Source organism: Pinus tabuliformis, chromosome 7 (assembly GCF_031772625.1).
Source record: "Pinus tabuliformis cultivar Carrire ecotype Pingquan chromosome 7, CPIR1, whole genome shotgun sequence".
NCBI lineage: Eukaryota > Viridiplantae > Streptophyta > Pinopsida > Pinales > Pinaceae > Pinus > Pinus tabuliformis.
This window is the reverse complement of record NC_142293.1, coordinates 1,735,597,440-1,735,624,443: the sequence shown is the minus strand read 5'-3', so window position 1 is coordinate 1,735,624,443 and position 27,004 is coordinate 1,735,597,440. Positions and strand designations below refer to the sequence as shown.

General features: G+C 38.1%; 1 pseudogene; it reads left to right on the top strand.

Moving 5' to 3' along the window:
• Positions 1-27,004, top strand: part of LOC149255280 (very-long-chain aldehyde decarbonylase GL1-1 pseudogene) — a 61,608-nt pseudogene that overhangs the window by 10,566 nt on the left and 24,038 nt on the right.

Here is a 27,004-nt window from a genome sequence, read left to right as displayed (position 1 = left end):
ACTCTTAATAGATGAACGCAATACATGTTCAGTACTTTCGAAAAGACTGTGATGAATTTTGTTATGTCTTCTAAGTAACTTAAGTAGATATGTGCGAACACTAATCTATGATTGTTCTCTGATGTGTGTAAGTGGATAAATCAATTGATAAAGGTCCATGAAAGCCAATTGTAGACCTTCGCGAAGGTCTGAAGACTGTTTTAATAGAGTTGCACTATCGAGCCCTAGGGGCTTATAGATATGCGTGAAAATAGATCTAGGGCACTAAAAGACATTACACTAATCTCTAGATGCAGAAACTTGGTTCCATCATCCACCCATACTGCTTCGGGGGAGACTACATCCTGCACTACGTGGGTTGTTTTTGAAAGGGCCAGTAGTGTAGGGTTTTTTTGGTTGGTGCAACTAACTCTGAACTTGGGTCAGGGCCCCCTAAGCCAACAATATACTAGGTGGAAACAAGTAAAGGCTGTGGATGTTTTGAACAATGTATGGTATGCCCACAACACAAAGAATATCATGTGATGCCAGTTTGTTTTGTGCTTGTTCACCATAGATTGCAACATTGCCTTGAGGATTTTGTTGACAGGTTTTACCTGGGCATTAGACTTGTTGAGAAATCTAGGGCATCAATAGTTAAGAGATTTCTCTTCTTGATAATTCCTTGTGATATACTTTTACTTCTTGGATTATAATCTTCTCTTTGTTATGTTATTACTGTGTTCTTTTCATTAAGACAATTACAAAATAAATAATAGAAGACAAGTGACATAGTATGTAGGCCTGTCATCCAGGGCCAAAACCTCTCACTCTTTTAGAGGAAAACCCAATCAGAAAGTTTTCTTATAGATCTTCAATTGAAAAATACCAAGGCTATGACAAATACCCTTAACACTAGAGTCCTCCCAAGACCAAGTCACTCACCTCCTTGATGATCTTCCTCTTCCTTTTCTCGACTTCCTTCTAGAGTCTTGAATTTCTCTTCTTAGCTTCCTAGAGAATCTCGATCCCTTTTCTTCACACTTCTCTTCTCAGTCTCTTAGGTTAACCCTATTCTAGAAACCCTAGAACACTCTTCACTTCTTGATTAGTCTCTTCAAGAGAGAGACCAATAAAACTTCTCCTCAGCCTCCTCTTGCAATATTATTTACCCAAACAAGGTCACCTCAATGCAGCAACAAGTTCTTCGACCTTCTCTATATGCCCTTAGATCTTCTACCTTCATACGTGGGAGAGTATATAAGCCCAAATCAAACTTTCCAAAAATATCCCTTTATTCGCCCTCCTTCCTTTATCCTTCGCTTCTCTTTTCTAGTCCTTCTTTGCACTTATGCTTGTAGGCTCTTCTTCACTGAATTGCTTGCCTCCAAGTGAGGTTCAGTGTGGCTATATATACACATTGCCCCATGTCCTTTGGGCCGACATGATCATATGGGGGAGAGATGACATCATCTTCTAGGTTTCTTCATTCATTTTAGGCCAACTTGAAGAGGGATAGTGACAAGGTCTTGAAGGATGACTTTACATAGATAATTGTGACTCTATATGAAGTGTAGCATGACTTCGTTACATGAAAATGAATATTTTATTCTTTTATGACTAGATGACAAAATTCCTAAAGGCTCTCAATGGGAGGCTTGACTCAAAAATAAAATCTCTTGCTCATGAAACCCATGATGCAAGCATTACAATAATTTTCTTTTTCTTCTTTTCATCTCTATACAAAAAAATACAATTACATGTCATTATGAAGATCGAACCTAGATACACTTTTCAACACTCCCTCTTAACTAGGGAGGTATTCATAATAGTACTTGGTCATTATCAATTTGAAGAATTTCTCATAAGAAGAATAAGACTGGTAACTCATTTTTTTAGCATCATATCAACCAACATTGTGACATAGAAAGGCCTTGACTAACATATTTATCTCTCCATAAGATCTGAGCTCAATTCTAGTGAGACCAATCATTTATAGACACTCTCATCATTGTCTCTCTCGGAACATACCCCATATGGGTTCTCAGGGTGTGTTCTATTAGGACTATTCTTATCTTGGATTCCTAGTCCTTAAAGAATATTGGTCCTTCACAACTACTCTTATCTTGGATGCCCTATCTTATCCTCAAAGAGTATCAGATGCCAAGTGATTACCCAATCCTCTCATTCTGTATTCCCAAGTGAAGACTAGAATGATGTATCTATCTCTCCCTCTCAATTAGGGAGGACATATCTGTTCCAATAAAGGAATTTACTCATTCCTATATAAGGAATGTACCTAAGCTCCCTCTTAGCTTATGAATTTCCAAGTTTCTTCAAAGTAATAAACTTTTCATACTCCCTCCAAAATAGGGACCTATAGTAGCTCCTCTAGTGGAGAATATGGGACAACCAGCTACTTGAAGAACTCCTTCCTTCGATGTCATGAATTTCTTTGTCAAGGAGTCTTCATCTTTTGGGACTTCTTCATAGGGCACAGACCATCCATCACTTTTATCCATGAGTCAGTCATTTCATCATTCCTTTCATCAGAAAGTGATCCGTCAATATTCATCTGGTAGCTTCATGTTATGATACCTTCATCATATTTTTCTTTTTGGAAGGCTCTTGCATCCTTCTACAATGTTCTTCATAAAAGGCATTCATAGTTATTCCCTTTGGTAGCCTTGCATAAGCCTAACTAGATACTAAATAATGAACATTTAAATCGTAATTACCTCTGTGATGGTATTTCATCATAACATCTTCCTGTAGGCATCAACGTCATGCATATAAGTTGACCCATCTCCTAAAGATATGTATTGTCAAGGGTCTCCATCTTTTTCCACACTTCCATTAGATTTTCCATATCTTTCTGGGAGATATCATAGTAAATTCTTCTTGGTCTTTCGGATGTTGACTGTCTTTACCATTGTTGTGTATTCCACGATCTCTTCCTTTGTTTCTTTACACATTTCATTACCAGGAGCTTCAAAGTTCCTCAGTTGTAGTCGAATACCTCATACCCCATATGAGGACATATTATGTTGATTTCATCTAATTAAATATGTGAACCATGAATTCTTTCATCCCTTTGAGAGATGAGATCCTTTATTTGATCATGCCTCAGTGATCTCTATTTTATGCAACCATATGACAAGACTTCCATAATATCAAATGTAAGCATACATACCTCATATTTCATTTGAATCATCTAGACTTCCCTGCAACAGTTTCCTTTGAATGAGGAGACTTCATTCCCTTGATCTGCTTCACTTTCATGTTATCATACCATCATTCTATGAACTACACAAGATTGGAATTCTTGAAGAACCACTTATTTTTACTCTTAATCAATGAATCTTACAATGAAGATTCCATCAGAGAATCTTGAGTATGTTGCATATCTTATCCTACAAATGTTACATTTTGACAGATGTATGATAACCCTTTTTCTAGATGACTTCTTCCTTCTTCATAAGTATCACTTGAGCTTCTAATGAGTTTTACCAAGAGCTATATCCTACATAGTTGACTTCCATAGGTTTTGTTACATGCATTCATCATATTACATATGTCACAAGCTCTTACTTCTAATGCTTATACCATGATGTCATTCTATAGTATGATGCACACTATCTTATTTTCAAAGCTTCTTATCTATAATACAACAGAAGAGTACCATTTAGTGAAGGATATTCTCTTAGTCATAGTAGAGATCTTTCACTTCCTCCTTCTCAGGCTTCTTTGGCTCAAGCTCTTCTACTTCTTCGATAATATGGGATTCTTCCTTATTCCTCTTGTTATTGTCCCTTTTAATCTTAGGACAATTGTTGGGGAAAAGTGATTGCCTATCATTTAATTGTCAACCCAGGAGTTTCGTGAAACTTGCAAAGTGTGCGTGCACTATATATGTTAGAAATTAACTTCCAATTTAGATCAATCTAATTACTAAACCAAATAACGATAAACCAAATTCACCTATTCTAATTCAACAACAAATTCAAAAGAAATTATTGTACAGTGTTTGGAATTGAAATCTTAATCTACCACACTTGTAGGAATTGAAGTCTTAATCTACCACACTTGCGAGAATTGAAAAGCACATCACTCTTTCAAAAATGAAATTGCATGAAATGAAATCTACTCTAAGGGATCATGTGTGCATTATCAAATTAGGATCGTATGAAATGAATAATCAAAACCACATGATATGAAATGAAAGCAAAAACAATGATTCTTAACCTCTAGATATGAAAGAAAATAAAAACAATCACTCTTAAACTCGCACACAAGAAAAGATGTGAAAGAAATAAATCTTAATCTATGAAAGCAAATAAAAACAATCACTCTTAACCTCTCACATAGGAAAATATATGAAATAAATAAATATTAATCTATGAAAGCAATAAAAACAATCACTCTTAACCTCTCACACAGGAAAAGATATGAAATAAATAAATCGTAACCTATGAAAGCAATAAATCTTAATCTATGAAAAACAATAAATCTCACACATTATAGATGGCCAATCCAAAAGCATGAGGGATGTAAAGTTGAGAGGCTCCAAATACAAGCATAACCAAATCAAAGTGAACATCACTCATGAACATGATGCCAAATCCAAATTCTATATTCAAAATATGAAAATTTCCCCAACTTTACACATGCCTTTGAAAGGAAAAGACTCTCCTATTTATACAAAAACAGAAGAAGCTACCCTATTTAATGAAGTTCCACTAAAATCTCATATAGTTACAACCAAATAGCTCATAATGAGACACATATCGCCCAGGTGTCTCATAGAGTTCTAATCCAAATAGGAAATGATGAGACACCTCATAGAGTTACAATCCAAATAGGACACATATCCAAATTTCCTTTGAAGGGAATTCGAATTTGAGCATTGGAGGCCACATAAGGGTGCCTTGGAAGCTTCTAAATGACCTACACATGTCATGAAACTCAAGCCACATATATGGATACATGAAACTATGTTAATTTCCTAGTTTTTAATCATAAATTCACTTTAAACACATTAAATAAATAACTTTGGTAAATAAGGATCCTAACCCATATATTTATGAAAATGGTGGCTAATGAAAGGTTATATGGTTATGGAGATGTAACATGTGAGTGAAATGATGGAGATAAAGGTGAAAGTGGATGTCATTTTGAAGACATTTTGGAGGCCCAACATACCCCCAAACTAGAGTAATTGCATGTCCTCATGCAAATATTGCATTAATTCTTTAATTTTCTTGCAACGACTTTGCTTTTGAATGAGCTTGGCTTATATCATATGTCCTTAAAATTTGCATTTGACAACTTTTATTTTTATTTTTTGCAAAGTATTCCTTGTCATACATTGAATTGCAACATGTTTGGTTGGTTCTTGTGTTTCAACCAAATTCTAATTGGTATTGGTGCTTGTGTTTCAATACCTTGTTTCTTTTTGTTGCGGCAAGATTTATTGAACATATTTAAGAATGCATTTTTAAGATCAGCCATATAGTGTGCTTTTAATCTAGACATTATTTGCAAATCATATAACTTTTTGAACCATAATGCAATCATAATTGATTAGGACAAGTATGTCAAGATGAAATGAAAATGTGTGATGGTGTATGATATATGAATATGAAATGATGTCCCTTCCCCCCAACTAAAAGTATAACAATGTGAAAGAGGAAGTGATGAATTTCTCAAAGTTACAATTTTAGTATTTTAAGGAATTGTATGACTAAAAATTAGAAAACCACATACCTTCACTTACCTTCGATGTGCTTGAGTTATGGAAATTGAAGAGTGTGGCTGCTTCTGGATCATGGAATGTAGAACTCATCTACTTCTTGGTTGCATAAATGGTGGATGAGGTTGTGAAGTGGATCTTTTATTTCTGATGCTAAACTTGTTGTATCTGCTGCAAAATGTTGAAATGATATAGTCTTAAACCGCTATAAAACTGATGGTATAGCTCTAGTCATGTGAATAGATGTGTCGGTGTTGAGCATGAAGAGAGGTCATTGGATTACTGACCATTGATGAATGTCATTAACCAATGCGAGGCAAACTCACCATTAATGTCAACGAGTGCCAAGGTACCTAAGTACATCTTGCGAAGTGTGAATAAGTGAGCCGATGTCAAGCCACTTGCAAGATCCAATGATCAAGGTACAATGATGTATTCCCATGATTGTTGGTGAGAGAGCCTGTCATTAAGGCATACAAGCCTCAAGGTATTAATGAGGACTCTAGCCTTGGACCTAGATAATGTGTCGATGTCGATAGGCCAAGGCTTGTTAGAAGGAAGGCCTTAAGGAATCCTCCATCATCTAACGCGAGCATGAAATAATGATTTTGAAGGACTATGAATGGAAAATTTTGCAATGGATCAAGGTTTATTTAACGGAAAGGAAAATGACTAGTGAATGGAAAGTAAAAGGAAAATCAGCATGTAAGCAAGCTGAATGTCTTTATGAAAATGGGTTATGAGTTAGTGAAAGCAAGGCAGGAAAATATGAGATGAGAATTTTATTAACTAACTAAGTGAAATGCAATGCAACTACAAAGGAAATGAGATGAAGGTTTTATTGACTGAAGGAGTATGGATGCAATGGAAACACTGGCATCTGAAAGGCTTGCAATGCTAGATCTTATATGCATTAGCATGTGCTCATGCATTGATGTTTCACCTCTGTTGCTGCTCTGATCATTTTCTTGTGAAATAAATGTGGTCTTTAAGAGACACTATTTGCTTATGGTCATATGTTTTTCCTCCTGGAACCTGCAAAAAACTAGTACTTCTTCTCCAATGGATTGTAAGGTTATCAAAATAGAGAGGTGATCAATCTCTCTGTTAATGAAATTTACATAAAAAAATAAGAATTGGTACTATAAAACAAGTTCATGAAAGCAAACCAAAAGAGTTTATACGTGTGTCGAAAGTAGTGCCTCAAGTTACCTGTTGTTTCTTTTCAGCAATTTCTTCATTCGTTATTATTTCAAAATATGATAATAACTTCCTCATTTTGTAGATCTTGTCGAGATCTTTCCAACGATGCTTGAATCATCGAATTTTGAGTTTGTAGGAGAAAGTTAGATTGTTTTGAAATTTTTATTAAACAATGAAAATTGTCATGTAAAATATGGCATGGGAACATGATGCTTCAGTGAAAGATGATGTAAGCATATGAAATGGTTAGAATGCATTGTTTGAAAAATAAATCATTGAGTTAAATGCATAGTTACATAATTGTTTTCCAGCTGCAGAATTGTCGATTAGCTACAGAATCGTTGTTCAGCTACAGAATTGTCGATTAGCTACAGAATGGAATCAGCTACAGAATGTGCACAGTTTCTGTAGCTAAAATCCTGAACAAATAACCCAAGTCAGTAAATAACCAAAAATGAATTCAAAGAGCAAGAAACAATGTTGTGGTTTATTGGAGCCAAAATCCAGTGATAATTGCAATGCCTCTTATTAGCAAATTTTTTTATTTTTATTTTTTTTTGCCCGAACTAAACTATATTCTCTTTCACAATAATGTAATTTACATCTAAAACCCTGGCATCACCATACTAAATATAGATGGTGAAGCACTGTTGCAAAATACACATTATGAAAAACAAAAGAACATAAGTTTTAACCCCAGTGTCCATTCTGAATTTGCAGCAGTGGAAACAATAAGTAGAAAATCCTCAATGGTGGCACTAAAAAAAATAATGCATCGTCAAAATTTCCAGAGATACAAAGTGTGGTAGGTGAAATCGTACATACAACCAAGAGAAAAACAAATTCATGCCTAATATTGGTGGTGTATAGTTTCTCAATCTTACATCATCTAAAATTCTCTGTTCTGACAATAAGCTCCTCAAGGCAAACACTCTTCTTCCTGCAATTCAGTGCTTATATTGTTGATCAACACACAAGCATTTTTGGTTCAAGCTATTCCCACATCACAGCTAAGCTGTAATCTGTATTCCAGTCCACGCATGTGGTGACCCAAAAGCATGCACCTGTACCCCAATAATGTCGAGATACTGTAGAATTACAATCTCAGCCAGCAACAAAAGATTCAACAGCAAACAAGCACATGATAGTTGGTGAGATCAAACAAATTTTCATCACTGCATAGCAAACAGTAGCTTAAAGTCACAACCTTCTCACAGAGTCGGATCGAATCCATATTATTCCACCAGCGTCAAACAGCTTCCTCAGTGCAATCTCAAGGCAAATCCCTCCTTTGTCGCTCCTTGTTACACGTTTCTCCTCTGTCGCAGTGAATCCATGGATTTAGTGACAAATAATCACAATCGTGTTTCCTCAAACCACCATAGCGTCCCAATAATCGGATTTGATGGCCGCACTGCTGTCTCTGTGTATTAATTTCAAATCCATTTGTTTCTCACGTAGTCAGTGACACAGTGTCCCGAAGAATCCTATATTTATCTCAATCGATTGAGAAATTGAGGAAACCGTTTCTGGGTTATCTAACTCAACCTATCTTGAGAAAAACCCATGTCTCGTTTTTTCGAAATTCGTTTTCATTTGGCCGGAAATTGCGTTTAAAATTTGACGTTTTTCAATTCTTACATATTTTCTCTACCAGGTATATGGATTAGCAGGCACACTGGTGGATCACGATTACCAGGTGCATGGATCAAATCATATTTTTGAAACGTTGGATCGGTTAGATCACGGGATTGTTGGTTTGCTAGAATCATTGGATCACTGGTTTGTTGGAATCGCTAAATCACTGGTTCACTGGAATTTCTTAATTACGGGTAAGGCGAGTTATCTGCCATGGCTACATTGAAGGTTAGATCAAAGGTTGAAGAATTTAATTTCCCAATTGAAAGGTTGGTCGATAGATCTAAATATTGTATGACATGAAGGTAACGGTTTCTAATGCTAGTGGAAATCGAAAGCTAGCTTATGGGATTCTTATGAAATATCTTTAATACAAGACCAAAATTTCTTGGTTCTATAAAGAATCTAAATCATAGAAAAAGGATCTGGTCACACCATAGATCTTTCATCAGTTGAATAGGCAGGGAGCCAACTTTTCCTTCTAACCTAACGAAGCATAGGGAGAATAGTGCGTACACATAGGCAGTGATGAGCGTTGACCTGATTGCAGCCATGCTCCAACTGGGATTCAAACCCGAAATCATTCATCATTTTAATCAATCGATTGCAACAACAAATACCAATGATTAAAAGTTGAATTCTAAAATTTTCACAATTGATTTTTAAAAATGTTCTTGCAGGTTTTCTATCAAGGCCGCAGCGGAAACTGGAATTGGGGATTGCCATTGGTTGTTTCTTTATTTTATTTATTTATTTTTGTTGGTTTTTTTTTAATTGATTTGTTAATAAAATTATATATGTTATGATTTCAAAAAAAATTTAAAATATACATATATTTCATTAAACAAAACAATTTTTATTTTTTATTTTTTATTTTTTATTTTTTATTTTTATTTTTTATTTTTTATTTTTTTTTTAAGTTTATTGTAAAACTAAATCAAATGAAATGATTAAACAAATATTAACTGCATAATTGCATTTTGTATACTAACAAAAAAAATATTTTTCTGATCCTCCAGGTCACACGAAGTGCAAGAGGAGAGCATACTTGAGATTTTTTTATTTTGTTAGAATAGTCAAGATTTTATCAATCGATTCCTCTATAAATTATGCAAAAAATAAAATGAAAAGGCTTGATCTCATACCTTAAATTATCGTTTGCGATATTCACTTGCGCTCCTTGTTCTCAACCATTTGTTTTATTGCAAATTTTTCCTACCAAGGGTTAGTAGATGGGTGGTTCTTACTGCACCACAAAACATCAAATTCATCCTAAAACTATAAAAAATTATTTTTATTTTCCTACCTATCTAAAAACTATTTTTATTTTTATTTTTTAAGTATATTCATGCTTCCAATGAAGCCATTTACAGATTAGAATTTTTGAAATGCTCATATCCCAACTTGAAAAATGTACTTGATTGTTTGTAAGGATATGCAAAATCGACTTGACCTTTCAATTTGCTGCAAGGATCACTTGAAGAATCCACAAACATTGTGGCATAACTGCTTCTTGATACCATTCCTCAATGTAGTCTTTGGGCTGCATTCTAGATCCTTTGTCCATAAATGGTTAATATCGCATTTTATATATATTTTTATAAAAATGATATATAGCTAAAGCATTTATGCATCTACATGATTTAATCATGCATCTAGAAAAAAAATGAAAAATATGAACTCTAGACTGAAAGCTAGTTCCTATGCAAACTTCCCCGGCAACGGCGTCAAAATGTTGGGGCAAAGTGATTGCCTATCATTTAATTGTCAACCTAGGGGTTTCATAAAACTTGCGAAGCATGCGTGCACTATATATGCTAGAAATTAACTTCCAATTTAGATCAATCTAACTACTAAACCAAATAACGATAAACCAAATTCATCTATTCTAATTCAACAATCGATTCAAAGGAAATTATTGTATAGTGTTTGGAATTGAAATCTTAATCTACCACACTTGCAGGTATTTAATTCTTAATCTACCACACTTGCGAGAATTGAAAAGCACACCACTCTTTCAAAAATGAAATTGCTTGAAATGAAATCTACTCTAAGGGATCATGTGTGCATTATCAAATCAGGATCCTATGAAATGAATAATCAAAACCACATGATATGAAATGAAAGCAGAAACAATGATTCTTAACCTCTAGATATGAAAGCAAATAAAAACAATCACTCTTAACCTCTCACACAGGAAAAGATATGAAAGAAATAAATCTTAATCTATGAAAGAAAATAAAAGCAATCACTCTTAACCTCTCACACAAGAAAAGATATGAAATAAATAAATCTTAATCTATGAAAGCAATAAAAACAATCACTCTTAACCTCTCACACAGGAAAAGATATGAAATAAATAAATCTTAATCTATAAAAAAAAAAAATTCTCACACATTATAGATGGCCAATCCAAAAGCATGAGCAATGGAAAGTTTAGAGGCTTCAAATACAAGCATAACCAAATCAAAGTGAACATCACTCATGAGCATGGTGCCAAATCCAAATTCTATATTCAAAACATGAGCATTTCCCCAACTTTACACATGCCTTTCAAAGGAAAAGGCTCTCCTATTTATACAAAAACATAACAAGCTACCCTATATAATGAAGTTCCAGTAAAATATCATATAGTTACAACCAACTAGCTCATAATGAGACACATATCCCCTAGGTGTCTCATAGAGTTCTAATCCAAATAGGAAATGATGAGACACTTCATAGAGTTACAATCCAAATAGGACACATATCCAAATTTCCTTTGAGGGGAATTCGAATTTGAGCATTGGAGGCCACATAAGGGTGCCTTGGAAGCTTCCAAATGACCTACACATGTCATGAAACTCAAGCCACATATATAGATACACGAAACTATGTTAATTTCCTAGTTTTTAATCATAAATTCACTTTAAACACATTAAATAAATAAATTTGGTAAATAAGGATCCTAACCCATATATTTATGAAAACGGTGGCTAATGAAAGGTTATATGGTTATGGAGATGTCACATGTGAGTGAAATGATGGTGATAAAGGTGAAAGTGGATGTCATTTTGAAGACATTTTGGACACCCAACAACAATCTCTTCGGTAGTGCCCATATTATTGAAACCCATAGCATTTTAATTTAGCCATGTCCTTATTCTTTTTTTTAGGACCAAATTTTCCAAACTTTTCTTTCTTCTTGACATAGTAGTATATGCTTGAGTCTGCTCATTTGTTCCTACATCCGATTTTGCCTTTGGTCTCATTCCTTTGATCTTCCACAATGACCATAGATATTGAAAAGGAGTGGCTTCTTCCTTCTCGTAGATAATTGAAGTGAATTTTCCCCATTCCTCTGGTATTGCATTCATTACTATAGTGATCATTTCTTTGTTAGAAATTATTTCACCCAGATCTTGATGTTGATCTCTTATTTCAAAAATCCTCATAAAATATGAGGTTACTCCTTCTTCCCTTGAAATCTTCAATTTGTAGAGTTTTTTCCTTAGAGAGATTACTTCTCCAACGGTACTTACAAAAAATAACTCTACCAATTTTTTCATATATAGCTTTTGCAGTGTCTAATTTTGATACATGTGGGATGAGAGAGTCTTTGATGGATTCTATAAGAATACTTTGGGCTCTCACTTGCCCCTTCATGAATCTAGAATGTGCTTGAGTATCTTCTTTGGGAGGTTTATTTATTGACCCTTTGATGTGGTCCATGACTTCATTCTCAATGAGATTTAGGTGTGTTCTTTTCTTCCACGAAAGGAAGTTTGCAACCCCAACTAGTTTGTTTCTTTCCTTATAAAAATACATTTTGATAGTATCAAATGAAGTCATAAGCTTACTTTAGTATTTGTTGCTTACTTCCTCCTTAATCTTGATGTTGATAAAATATTACTTGAAAGATTGAGAGAGGTTTTTCTTCATTATCCTTCTTGAATGTTCTATCCTTCTTTATATGATCTTGGAAATGCTTCTAAGGTTTGTGTCTTTCTTCTTTCTTCCTTCTTGAATATGATTTCAAGACTTCTTGTTAGAGTAGATTTATTTGATCTAGGGTTTCAGTATGATGAAGATATTGATCTCTCACTTCGTGTCCTCTTACTTTCTTTGATCCTTCTTTGAAACTTGATTCTTCTATGTCTTCTTGATTAGATGCCCCTTTTTGACTTTAGAACCTAAGCTCGGATACCATGTTGATAAATCTAGGGCATCAATAGTTAGGAGATTTATCTTCTTGATAATTGCTTGTGATATACTTTTACTTCTTAAATTATAATATTATATTCATTATGTTATTATTGTGTTATTTTCATCAAGATAATTACCAAATAAATAATAGAAGACAAGTGACATAGTATGTAGGCTTGTAAGCCAGGGTCAAACCCTCTCACTCTTTGAGAAGAAATCCCAATCAGAAATTATTCTTATAGATATTCAATTGATGAATACAAAGACTATGGAAAATACCCTTTATGAGCACTAGTATTGCAGCAATAATGTTGGAACTCCTGGGGCTAGCAAATTTACTTCATCAACCCAAGGTTTGTACAAACATGGAGGTGACAGTGTTGTATACACAGTAGATGTAATGGTATACTCTTGCCACTTTTCGATTGGGGTGATAGACCACTAGGGTTTCTCAAACCAGTCTTCTATTGACTAGAAGAAGTCTGACTACCAAATGGAGAAGGAAAAATTATCCTTAATGAAAGAAAAGGAATGCTGCCTACTTTAAGGAATGAAAGAATGAACTGGAAGATGCTTGTAAAGTGACATGAAATGCTTTAACTACTCATTGACACATTTTTCTTGCAAAAGAAACCTAGCTTAAACTTGTTTATGACCTGTGATGATCTAGACTAATTCAGCATGGAATATGATCTAACAAGTATTATGACTGTTGCATGCATGTTCTAATTTAGGAATTGCAGAAAAATACAATTTTTATGTTTTAATTTTATGAATGAAAATGCTAATCTTCACATGTTCTTTGGCAGGGGAGACAGGTATGGAGGAAGAGGTATGGACTAGTCTCAAGGGTATGGAAGCCAAGGAGAGGCTTAATCCAAGTTCAGATGAAATTTTTTCTAAATTAGGGCTTAAAGTAGGCTGCTACAGTGTTTCATGTAGTACTATTACAGGATGTCCTAGTTCTACTACAGGATGCCTTATTTTACTACAGGAAACAGGTTGAAATATTAGGAGATGGTAGGGAAGGTAGAATGAAGTGTGGGAAAGATATCTGATGATAAAATAATGCATGGAGGGGGCGAACACTATCCAAGTCTCAGTAAGATGCTTCAATATGGTTAGATTTTCTCAATGGAAATGGAAATTTTTCTTACAAAACAAGAATTTAGATTTAGGGTTTAGTGGGATTTAGAAACATGGGTGGAAAAGGCTTGGATGAGGCAACTAAGATGAGGTCTCCTTGGAAATTAGAAGCTCCTGTAGCAACATACATTCTTGTCTTCATTTATGCACAAATTCATCTACGCATGGAAAAGATTTGTTAAATGGAAGAAAACATATTTATTACTATCTAGTGGCTAAGTTCATGAATGGAAGTTCTTTGAAACCAATGAAAAACTTAAGAGATAAAAAATGACAATTGTAAATCATCCTAAGTAACTCAAATACAATGACCTACTCGTCAAGAAACCCTAGATCATGCAGTAAAGCAAGAAAAAAATTTTGGGTTGTGTGAATGGAACCCTCAAGTCATGATCCCATAAAGGAGATGAGGTGAAAGCCATAATCACCAGCTTTTCTGGAGTGTCTTCTGTCACTATGATACCACTGATCTAACTATCCACAAATGGAAGCAAACTAATTAATCATCTAAATACTTGCAAATTAAAAAAACCAAAATCAATTCCGCAGCTAACTATGAATGTAATCTAAGCATACATGTACAAAAACAGGAACCTCTATTGCCAGGGTTGGGCCCTAACCCAAGAGCTTCAGCCCTCTGAATCAACTCAGTGTTGGATCAAGGGAATGCTTCTCATTTTCATTAAACTATAAAAAATACACAAGAGTCATTAGTCACAATGTCTTAGCTCGAAAATGCCTCTTGGCTAAACAAAAAAAGTCCAATCCTAATGAGGCTCCAAAACTTCTTATTTATACAACTGAAGCTACCAACAACTTCCTTAAATTTAGGGAGGCTTGACTCCCAAAATTGATATCAATTGGTCTTCAACTATCACTGGTTTGGTTGCCAACTGTTATAGACATATTTGGGAACTGCAACCACAATCAAATATGTCCATAAACCAAGGGATTCTAAGTCCCTAAAAGTGTTGTTTCATACCCTAAAGGAGTAAGGCCAGCTGATTACATCATCTCCCAGAAGTTCTCCATGAAAAGCTACTCAGAACTGGTCAAAGCAGGACCATATAGACTACCCAGTGCTAAAGGTGTGATGCATCTCACTTGCCACATGAAAAAAGTGTGATGCATACTAGAAATCCCTTTCATAGGGTGCGATGAGCGAGAGCAGACAAATGGCACAAGCCGTTTTCTAGGTGGAAACCCAGAGAATCCTCTAGAAACTGCTCATTTGACACTTGCCTCTCTAAGTTCACCCAGGGATGAGTAAGAGATCTAAAATCTCCATGTGGAACTAAGAACTATTAGAGGGATGACACTAATCAAAATCCTAGAAGCTGACTCACCCCCTGCAAATATCTATAAATGGATCCCTCATCCAAGAGATCCAAACGTTGGAATTTGGTAATTTGCAAAGAGGTGTTGTTGGTTTCTCTTTGAAGACATTGTTGGGTGATCTTGCTTTGTGTGAGCTGAAGAGGGCTTTCAAGCTGGGAGGATGGTGTTGGGTTAGACCAAGTGGTTGTAATCCTCTCTTCTACGACTTTTACTAATAAATCTATTTGAGTTTTCCTCCATATTCTTGTGTATCTCTGAACATTGTGTTGTTATATGCATTTATATGGTCAATATATATCTGGTCCTATATTGTCTACGGTGAAAGATCTCTATGCTTTGATGGTATTATGCTGATGTGAATCTACAGGTGCTCTTTGAAGCTGGACAAGAAAGGAAGTAGTGGAGAGGTTCTGTCAAAGGGGAAAGGAAACAAGCAAGGAGCCAAGCAGAAGACTGAGGTTGGTACTCTCTGCTTCTTTCTCATCTCTCTCTCGTAAAGGAAAAACAAGTGACTTTAATCTATTTGTTTCTAAGATAGCTACCCATCTTAGTGGGACTAGCAGCTCTGAATAAACACTAGATTTCCCGATAACAAAATCGCGACTCCACTGGGGAGTGATTAGTTTGATTGCTTGTCTCTATTTGTTTGATTCATAAACCACAGATGGAGCCTGAAGTCAAGCCAGCTAGCCTTCGAACTGCATTTTCTATTCAAGTGCAAAGTAGATCAACGCTGCTTTAGTCAATCTCCAGGTTTGTTTATGAGCTGAAAAATTGACTTGCAAACGTCCTAAGTGCCCTAGAGGTAGCTTGAGTAACCTCATTAGATCAGCCCTATGATTTGTAGTTACTCACTATCATTTGCTCGGCCTAAATCCCTGGACTGAACTGTAAACTGTGACCAAAAACCAAGTTAAAGTCCCATTCCTTGACAATCGCACCCTCTCCTTTAGGAAATCTGGATGCATCGCACCTCCCATGTGAAGTAGGTGGGATGCATCCTTGTTTCCCTGTGTTATAGGTGCGAGGATCAGACAAGACTAGATCTGCCTCCAGATTTTGGTTTTTTCTTCACTCTCTTCAGTTTTATTCAGGAGTTTTGCTGTCTATGATTAGTAGACCACTGTTGAAACCCCCTTCTTTGCATCATCCAACCTCTATTGTACAAACAAATGTGAATGTTTTTATGTATTGTGCACCATTTACAGTTCTCTTTTACAAAGAAGTAGCTTAATCGAATTGTGTCTTTTGATTTGGAAGTGTCACAAGTGTCGTTTTTAGTCAAAGAAAAGAATCTTACCGTTCTTGATGGTCGATTGTACTGTTACTCTTGTATTTGATCTGAATTAGTAGTATTTCAAGTGACGAAAGCAGTTTTCAATTCAAAATCGCAAAGTATAGTCTTGCCTTCCTGTCATTTTTTGAAAAGAAAATCATTAGTACTGTCGCTTTGAAAGAAGAAATAATTTAGATTTGTATTTAGCATTCTTTTTGTCATTCACACAATAAGAAAGCGGAAAACAAATACATGCACGTGCATTTGCATTTAGGCTGCTTGTTGATTTTGATTTAGGACAGTGCATCTAGTGTGTGCTCTCTGCTCTATGTTGAAAGGATTTCATTTCTATTTCCTTAGTAGCTAGGATTTTCATTGCAAAAAGAAGATTAAACGACTATTTATCATCTTAGATTGGATTTTAGGAATTGTATATCTACATCACTGTTATAGACATTTTTGTGCCTTACAGCTCTAAGCATGAAATGTCCATAATCCAAGGGATCCTAAGTCCCTAAAAGTGTTGTTCCTACCCCTAGAGGAACAAGGTCAACCAATTACAGCTTCTCCCAGAAGTTCTCCACCAGAAACTGCTCAGAATCAGTCAAATCAAGATCATTTCAGCTGCTCCACTCGCTAGCTGCGTTGCATAGCACCCCAGTACACTAGCTAGATGCATTGCAACGCACCTAAATGCACTACCAGGGTGCGTTGAGCAGGAAATGACAAATGGCAGTGTCATTCCGTGAGGTGGACAGACAATGGAAGCTTCCAGAATCTTCCCCAATGACACTTGCCTCACTGAGTTCGACCAAGGATGAGTAAGAGGCTCTCAGTCTCCAAGTGGAAGCAAGAACTGACAGAGAGAGGCCACAAGTCAAATCATAAGCTGACTCATCCTCTTTGCATACATCTATATATGGATCCCTCATCCCAGAGATCCAGAGGCTGGAATTTTGTACTTTGCAAAGAATTGTTGTTGGTTTTGAGATAGAGATCAGTGCATTGGGTGATTTATGCTTTGTTGGAGGTGAAGAGGGGATTCCTTTGCTGGGGGGTTGATGTTGGATCAGGAATCATCGGTTGTAACTCCTCCTGGACCTTCTTGTTATATCAATAAAACTATTTGAGTTTCTCCTACATGCTTGTGTATCAATGATGTTTTGTTATATTTGCATGTTTAGCTTAAATCTGATCCTAAGCTATTTATGAAGGTAAATCTATGTCTTTGTGTAGTTTTCCTCTTCTGTGATCTTGCAGGAACTTGGTGAAGCTGGGAAAGTAAGGAAGCAGGTAGCTGGAAGCTGTCAAAGAGGAGAGAGATTGGATCAAAGGACTAGCGTAAGACACAGGTTGGTTCATCCTATTCCTCTTCATTTACAGTTCATAAAGAAGAATACGAAAATAGTTTTCCTTGTTTGTTGCTAAGGTATTGTCACACCTTAGTGGGATAGGGGCGTTCTGAGTAGACACTTTTCCCGTCAACAAAATGGCGACTCCACTGGGGATTGTGTCTAGTTAGTTTGTTTGTGTTTCTCTTGTTGTTTGTTTCATAAACACAGAAGTAGCAATCGAACTACATTTGCCATTATCAAATGCAAAGTAGACACCTGCTACTTCAGTCCACTCACTAGATTTGTTTATGATTTGAGCAACAGATTCACAAATGATCTGATTACCCTTTGTGATAGCTCTTAGACCTCCTTTAAATCCACCCTCTGATTGTGCATTACTGATTGCTTTTACTCGGCCAAAATGCATAGATTAAACTGCAAACCGTGACCCAGAACCCGGATAGAAGTCTCGTTTCTGCCCCAGCGTAGGCACTGTGAAGAGATTCTACATTTCAACGCAATTCCCGAGAGGGCTACCTGCGCTGCAATTCAGTTTCTCTGTGTAACAGGTGCGTTGATCAGCCTAGCCCTGTGCAGCTGAGGTTCTTTGCTTCATTTTTTCAGTTTTGTCTCTGATTTTGCAGCCCGTGATCAGTGTGTATCTGTTTAAAAACCCCTTTTCTTTGCCTTAATTCCGCCTCCTTTGTACAAAAAGACTGTAGATGTTCTTTGTGTATTTGTTACATCATTTACAGTTTTCCATTGAAAGAGTAGAATAGTCATACTGTCGTCCTTGGATTTAGATCTGTCGTAAGTGTTGATTTTGATCTTAGGAGAAAGTTTGTTTGCTGTTGACAGTTGATTATGCTTTTACTTTTGCCTTTGGTTTGAATTTGTCTCTTTCTAGTGTCGAAACGAGTGTTTATTTCAAAATCATAAAGTGTCGTAATCTTCTCTACCTTTTTGATTTCGAAAAGAAGCGTGTTTGTGTTTGTCACTTGAAAGCAAATTCAGATTCGTACATCAACTTTCTTTTTAGGCATCAATATTAAGAAAGTGAAAACAAATACATGCATATGTGCATTTGCATATTGATAGTCTGTTTGGCTTGATTTAGGAAAAGTGCATTTACAGTGTGCTCTTTGCTCTTTGAGAAAAGATTGTGTCTTTCTTTTCCCCTTGTAGCTAGGATTTTCATTGTTGAAAAGAGATAAAAGCTTGCTTATCATCTTTAGATTGCATTTTATGTAGAAATTTTGAATAATTTAACACATATTCAATGGAGATTATCCTGATCATGTACTAATGCGGAAAACATACACAATACATAAGCTCCTCTACGTTGATCAAGAATATAGCAGCATCAATAACAATAAAACATCAAGAGCATTCACACATTAACACAGTATGTATCACGGGGAAAGCATCTCGCTAAAAACCCCACACTATCTGTATATTAAAGATTGAGTCATGTAACATTACACAGCATAATACTTCTCACAAGTATCTCCACCTCTGTTACACACAATACAGCTCAGATCTGATCTCCAAATCTCTTCCACTGCTTGCCTGCCTCCACTGCTCAATACCTGCTCAAGAACTGATGAGAATTTCTTCCCAAACTCGATTTTCACCTGCAAAATAGTCACTCATTCTTTGTGGACGTGAGCAAAGGCTAAAATGTGGGCCAAATACGTGAGCAAACTCATTGGCATACTCAATCCTTTGATTGTGCAAGATCTGGTGCACAACTATAGTCATAATTGATAGCAATCTGATTCTCTACCACCTGTCCCTGTTGAACTGAACATGCACTGACATGCAACTGAGTTAACTGATGTATTCTTTAGTTGTATTATGAGTTAATAATTAGTTTAACAACTCATCATTAGTCTATCTGCAGTTAGACTAACTACAACCAGTTTAACTAAGTTAAACTGAACACAACTCCATCAACTGTACCTCCAGTCCACTAAACTCAACTCACTTGAGTTCTAACTGAAGTCATGCATGCAACAACTCAAATGACTCATAAGAAAAACGAATTTCCTTCTGACAGGTGCATGTGCCACTTTCGTAGCTCAAACTGAAGTGCTCCAAGAGAATAAGATTAAGTTTATAGTCCAAATATTATTGTGAGATAATAATATTTGACTTTTCTATTTTTGACAGCCAGTCTAAAAATAGACTTGATCACTCACACTGTGATCACTCACACTTTCATCAAAAATAGAAGTCCATCTATTTTTCCCAACTTGATCAATCATCCATAAACATAGACATGATCCATATGTCTAAAAATAGACATAGTCTAAAAATAGACTTGCGCCAAAAATAGCCTGCGGGCCCACTTAGTGAAGGCGACTCTTTTCACTAAGCTCCATCATCTTGTTGCAATCTCAACACTCCCTCTCGACAAGATATGGATTATCAGCAACCCCTATCCTGCCTCGGTGGTACTCGAATTTGCTCCTGGTGAGAGCCTTCGTCAGAATATCAGCATCCTGATCCTCCGTTGGAATGTACGAAAGTAACATGATCCTCCGCTGCACACAATCTCTGATATGATGGTACCTGATGTCAATATGTTTAGATCTATCATGAAATACAGGATTAGCCGAGAGTTTAATGCAACTCTGGTTCTCACAGTAAATCACAGTAGGATCCAAATGAGAACCGAACAAACCAACCAGGATCTTCCTCATCCATATAGCCTCGCATGCAGCCAAACTTGCTGCCATATACTTGGCCTCCGCTGAACTGAGTGCCAAGGATCTCTGCTTCCTGCTGTACCAAGAAACTGCTGTCGATCCGATACTGAAGACCCCTCCTGATGTGCTCTTTCTGTCTGTTGGGCTCCCTGCCCAATCTGCATCCGTGAAGCCACATAGCTTCACCTCATCCTCCTGTCTGTACCACAAACCATATCCCGATGTGCCTCTCAAGTAGCGCAATACATGCTTGCCCGCCTTCCAGAAGAGCTTGGTAGGCTTAACCATAGCTTGTGAAAGCTGGTTAACTGCATAGCATATATCAGGTCGTGTATTGACCAAATACATCAGCGACCCCACCAACTGTCGATAAACAGTGGCATCCACTTCTTCTCCCGAAGTGGCATCCTCCTTCCTCCAACCTCCAGGAAGAGGAGTATCAACAGGCTTGCAGCCATGCATGTTGAACTTCTCCAGTATCTCCCGAGCATACTTGCCCTGAGAAACAAACAGTCCACCACTGCGCTGCCATATTTCCAATCCTAGGAAATAGTGAAGGAGGCCCAAATCCTTCATCTCAAACTCTGTAGCAAGATCCTTCTTGCATGACAATGTCAACAGCTCATCACCCGTTAGAATCAAATCATTAACATACAGTACAATGATAAGCAACTTACCCTCCACCACAATCTGGTATAGGTTCGGATCTGCCTCGCTCTTGGAGAATCCAAGTCCTGTGAAATAGCTGTCTATCCATGTGTACCAAGCACGTGGTGCTTGCTTCAACCCATACAGCGCTCTCTTGAGCCTGCACACATGCGACTCGCTGCTGAAGACTTCAAAGCCTTCGGGTTGCTCAATGTACACCTCCTCCTCAATGACTCCATTGAGGAACGCAGTCTTCACATCCATCTGATGAATGTGCCATCCCATCTGCGCTGAGAGAGCAAGAATCGTCCGTATGGAAGAATACCTTGCGACAGGTGCAAAGGTCTCCTCATAATCGATCCCCTCAATCTGTGAAAAGCCTCGGGCAACAAATCTTGCCTTGTACTCCTCCACACTCCCGTCAGCTGCCTGCTTAACTTTGTAGATCCATCTCGAACCTACCACTGATTTCCCTTCCGGTCTAGGAACAATCTCCCATGCACTGTTTCTGACAATAGAATCATACTCTTCCACCATGGCGTCTACCCATGCGGGATCCTCCACAGCTTCCTCGAAATAGGATGGCTCAGTCACAACAAACTTGCTCATAAGAGCCATGTATCCAGTGTACCAATCAGGTGACTGTCTCTGCCTGTGTTGGGCTGTAGGTGGTCCTACAACTTTCTCTGCATCTTGAGCCAGTCGCTCAGCTTTTGTCAAGCGCTTTCGCGCTCTGATGGTTGGCGCTGCATGAGTGGTCTCTTCCACTCCATGAACCTCGTCCTGTGGCTGATCCACGTCCTGAAGCTCATCCTTAGGAACTAATAGCTCCTCATCTGCATGCAAGTGTAGCTCCCTCTCAAGCGAACACTTCATGGCTTTCTCCTCCTGAAATTTTATATCCCGTCGCACAACAGTTTTACCACTATCTGGCAAATAAACATGATAGTTGTGGGGCGTATCAGTGTACCCCACAAATATCCCAACCTCTACAGTCGGTTCCAACTTCTTTCTGGCATCCTTCGTCACATGCATGTAAACGTTAGCACCAAAAATCCTCAAATGAGAAAGATCAGGCTTCTTACCAGAATAAGCCTCCTCGGGTGTACTCATGCCAAGTATCCTATGAGGACAACGGTTCTGCACATAAACTGCTGTATTGCATGCTTCCGCCCACAAGTGAAGGGGTAGGCCCTGATCATGCAACATTGCCCGTGCAGCACCCACAATCGTTCTATTCTTCTGCTCAGCTACCCCGTTCTGCTGTGGGTTATGGGGAGCTATGAGCTCTCTACGAATCCCTTCTGCCTTGCAGAAATCCTTGAACTCGTCCGAGATGTATTCACCACCATTATCGCTCCTAAGAGCCTTCACCTTCTTCCCCGACTCCTTCTCGACCAATGCTTTGAATTCACAGAACTTTGAATATGTCTCGCTCTTCTTCTGCATGAAGAAGATCCAGCACTTACGAGAGAAATCATCAACAAAAATCACATAATACCTGTGTTTTTCTGTCGAAGCAACTGAGAAAGGTCCACACACGTCTGTGTGAATTCTCTCAAGGATCGTCGTGGCGCGACTATCCTTCTCGTGAAAGGTGGCTTTCACAAACTTCCCCAAAGTACACCCCTTGCATTGATCTGACTGCGCAAGTGTGCCTTTAGGAAGCCCTGTAGTGATCTGCTGCAGTATCTTCAAGGCTCCATGGTGAAGGTGACCCAATCTCCTGTGCCACAACTCGCCATCATCCCAGCTCACCAATCCTTCTGCCTTGCCTGCCATAGCTGTGCATCCATCTACATGCAATTGATAAAGGTTCCTCACTTGAACCCCTATCTTCCGGGTCTCACCAGTTGTCTTGCTGCGCAGGAAGGCCTTTCCCTCGCTGAAAACAACATCATACCCCTTGTCTTCTAACATCGCCACTGAGATGAGATTCTTCTTCAATCCTGGAACATGCATGACTTCCTTCAATACAAAGGGTTTACCAGACTCCCTCTCAAAGGAAATGGTACCGATACCAGTCGCACTGTATCTACCATCATCGCCCATCTTGATGTGCACTCCAAGATCTTTGTCCTCCAGATCAGAGAACAAATCTCTATCTCCCGTCATGTGAAAAGACGCACCACTGTCCAGAAACCACACTGATCCCATCACACTTGAAACCAAGCATGCGATCAATGAAAAATCAAGCTCAAACTGAGAAGCTAAAGCCTCTCCCCCTGCAGATCCAGCAGCTTGCTTGTTCTTCTTCTTCTGCGGACAATTTGTGGCATAGTGTCCATGCTGGTGACAGTGAAAACACTTCACCTTGGACATATCCTGCTTCTTGCCTTTCGCACCAGACTGAGAAGCTTTCTTGCTCTTCCCTTTCTTTGCTTTGGCAGCCAAAGCACAATTCTCTTCATCAGCTCCCTTTGACGAAGATCCGTCCCTAGTACTCCGCCTGATCTCCTCCTGCACAAGATCTGACCATAGTCTTTCCCATCCTGGCAACTTCTCCCGACCATTGACAGAGTCCTGATAGGAATGCCAACTCTTCGGAAGACCAAGGAGAGCCAAGCTCACCAAGTCCTCATCATCGACAGTAACCCCCACACTTCCCAGCTCATCTCGACACTGAGTGAACTTCGTGAGATACTTGGGAATACTGTCTCCCTTCTCGCATTTGATGTTTCTGAGTTTATCTTTGAGCGCCAGCTTCCTCTGATCGCTCTTGCTTTGGAATAATTCTGTTAATGATTTCCACATCAAATATGGAGTAGCCTTTCCATTGAGGCTGGACACAATGTGATCCTTCACGCCCTCCAACAGAATTCTTCGACATTTTGCGATCTTCTTTTGCCAAGCATCAGCTTGAGTAGCATCAGTAGGCTTTGGGATATCCGTATCTATGAATTCCTTCAGCCCGTTATCATCCAATACTGCCTCCATCCTATCCTTCCATGCAATATAGTTTGAGCTGCCCTCAAGAGCATACTCCAGTCGCAATCCATTGAAAGACATTGCTGCGTTGTCACCAAGAAAACACTGCTGCAAATTCGAATTCCACCAGCAACCAACTAAACTGCTTCCGATCAACCCTCGCTTGATATCCTGTAAAAATCTCTTCTACAAATCAAGCTGCTCGGATACCATGTAGAAATTTTTTCTACAATTATCTAGCTCTGATACCATGTAGAAATTTTGAATAATTTAACACATATTCAATGGAGATTATCCTGATCATGTACTAATGCGGAAAACATACACAATACATAAGCTCCTCTACGTTGATCAAGAATATAGCAGCATCAATAACAATAAAACATCAAGAGCATTCACACATTAACACAGTATGTATCACGGGGAAAGCATCTCGCTAAAAACCCCACACTATCTGTATATTAATGATTGAGTCATGTAACATTACACAGCATAATACTTCTCACAAGTATCTCCACCTCTGTTACACACACTACAGCTCAGATCTGATCTCCAAATCTCTTCCACTGCTTGCCTGCCTCCACTGCTCAATACCTGCTCAAGAACTGATGAGAATTCCTTCCCAAACTCGATTTTCACCTGCAAAATAGTCACTCATTCTTTGTGGACATGAGCAAAGGCTAAAATGTGGGCCAAATACGTGAGCAAACTCATTGGCATACTCAATCCTTTGATTGTGCAAGATCTGGTGCACAACTATAGTCACAACTGATAGCAATCTGATTCTCTACCACCTGTCCCTGTTGAACTGAACATGCACTGACATGCAACTGAGTTAGCTGATGTATTATTTAGTTGTATTATGAGTTAATAATTAGTTTAACAACTCATCATTAGTCTATCTGCAGTTAGACTAACTACAACCAGTTTAACTAAGTTAAACTGAACACAACTCCATCAACTGTACCTCCAGTCCACTAAACTCAACTCACTTGAGTTCTAACTGAAGTCATGCATGCAACAACTCAACTGACTCATAAGAAAAACGAATTTCCTTCCGACAGCTGCATGTGCCACTTCCGTAGCTCAAACTGAAGTGCTCCAAGAGAATAAGATTAAGTTTATAGTCCAAATATTATTGTGAGATAATAATATTTGACTTTTCTATTTTTGACAGCCAGTCTAAAAATAGACTTGATCACTCACACTGTGATCACTCACACTTTCATCAAAAATAGAAGTCCATCTATTTTTCCCAACTTGATCAATCATCCATAAACATAGACATGATCCATATGTCTAAAAATAGACATAGTCTAAAAATAGACTTGCGCCAAAAATAGCCTGCGGGCCCACTTAATGAAGGCGACTCTTTTCACTAAGCTCCATCATCTTGTTGCAATCTCAACATTTTAGGAATTACATCTACATCTCGTGGTGATCCCAAAAGGCAAACTTCTAAGAAAGATCAACTTAAAATAAACTGAATGAATCTAACAACGCATTGGAACTTAACGCACAACATTTAGAGGTCTAGGCTAGAGACGTATTCCGGCGTCATAAAGCCTGGTAACTGTTGTCCTCACTGATGGTTGGGTGATTCCTCCACTTTGAGACGATAAGTTCCAGTATGGGCTTATGCTCCCACGTACCGTCGAGTATATATTGGGAGACCCCTATAGGCTTAAAACCTTTTATCCATAGGAAGCCGTGTCGGCCGCCCTACTGATCGCAATGCACCGAACACAACATTCGGGAAGATTGACTGCCGTACCGTAAAAAGTATTCTGTAGTTTTCCAATTGGTTTGTTACTCCCTCTACCTAGATCTCCAGAGCAGTCCCTTTCGTTCCTTTTTAGACTCCTTAACGGAAAAGGTCCATCTGAGCACTTGTCACTTCAGGCTCATTAAAAATCGAAGGAGACTAGAGTCATCTTTTGTTTTTTCTCGACTCTTTAAAATTGAGAAAACAAGTTGTGTCCAAGCGTCTTAAAATTTATTTTAAACGGAATATTCATACCCTTTTCCTACGTTGATCTTAGGTTGAGAAAATGGAGTCTACCAACCAAGGAATTCCCCTTGGTGGAAATCCTAGTCCCTTCGCCTCTTGGGGAGATGTTGGTGCACCCCATATGGCCACATTGTCGCTTCCAGGACTGACAATTGGCTTGCCAGTATGGCTCTTCTCAACCAATGTCGTTCAGAACACCACTATTCCTGAACAATCGAATCAGCAATTAGACGAGTCCAGAGTTGCCCACCAACCCTCTACTTCCTCTAATTCTTCCTCTCCTCCTTCCTCTTTGCTTGATGGGGCTGGCAAAGCCAAAAGTCAAGTTCCTAAGGAGAAGAAGGAGAAGAAGAAGAAAGAGAAGAAGAAGAAGGAGCCAAAGGCGAATGGGGGAAAACGAGTGTCGTCTAACGAAAATCCACACACTGCACCGACCAGGCCTAAATCACCATGTGTCATTTGCAAAGGAGACCACTTTCACAGAGATTGTCCTTGCATCCCTTGGATACTAAGGGACTGGTCTCCTCGTTTGCACAATCCGGTGTCATCAACCTCTGATGATCATGTTGAAGGCACACCGTCAACTAGTGAAAGTGAAGCCCCAGGACAAAAAGGGAAAGCTAGATTTCCCTGTAAACTGTGCAAAGGCAATCATGTCATCCACCATTGTCCCTTCTCAGACGAAGCGAAAAGAGTCTTGGATGATCGTCCGGTTTCACCGTTACGACTTCCTCCTGGATATTAAAAACTCTTGCCGAGTCCGTCGCTAGTTGAGAATCCAGCTGGCCCACTCAAGTGGTCGGCTGAAGCGCCTATCATCGAAGATAAACCATCTGAATCCAGACCAGACGAAAT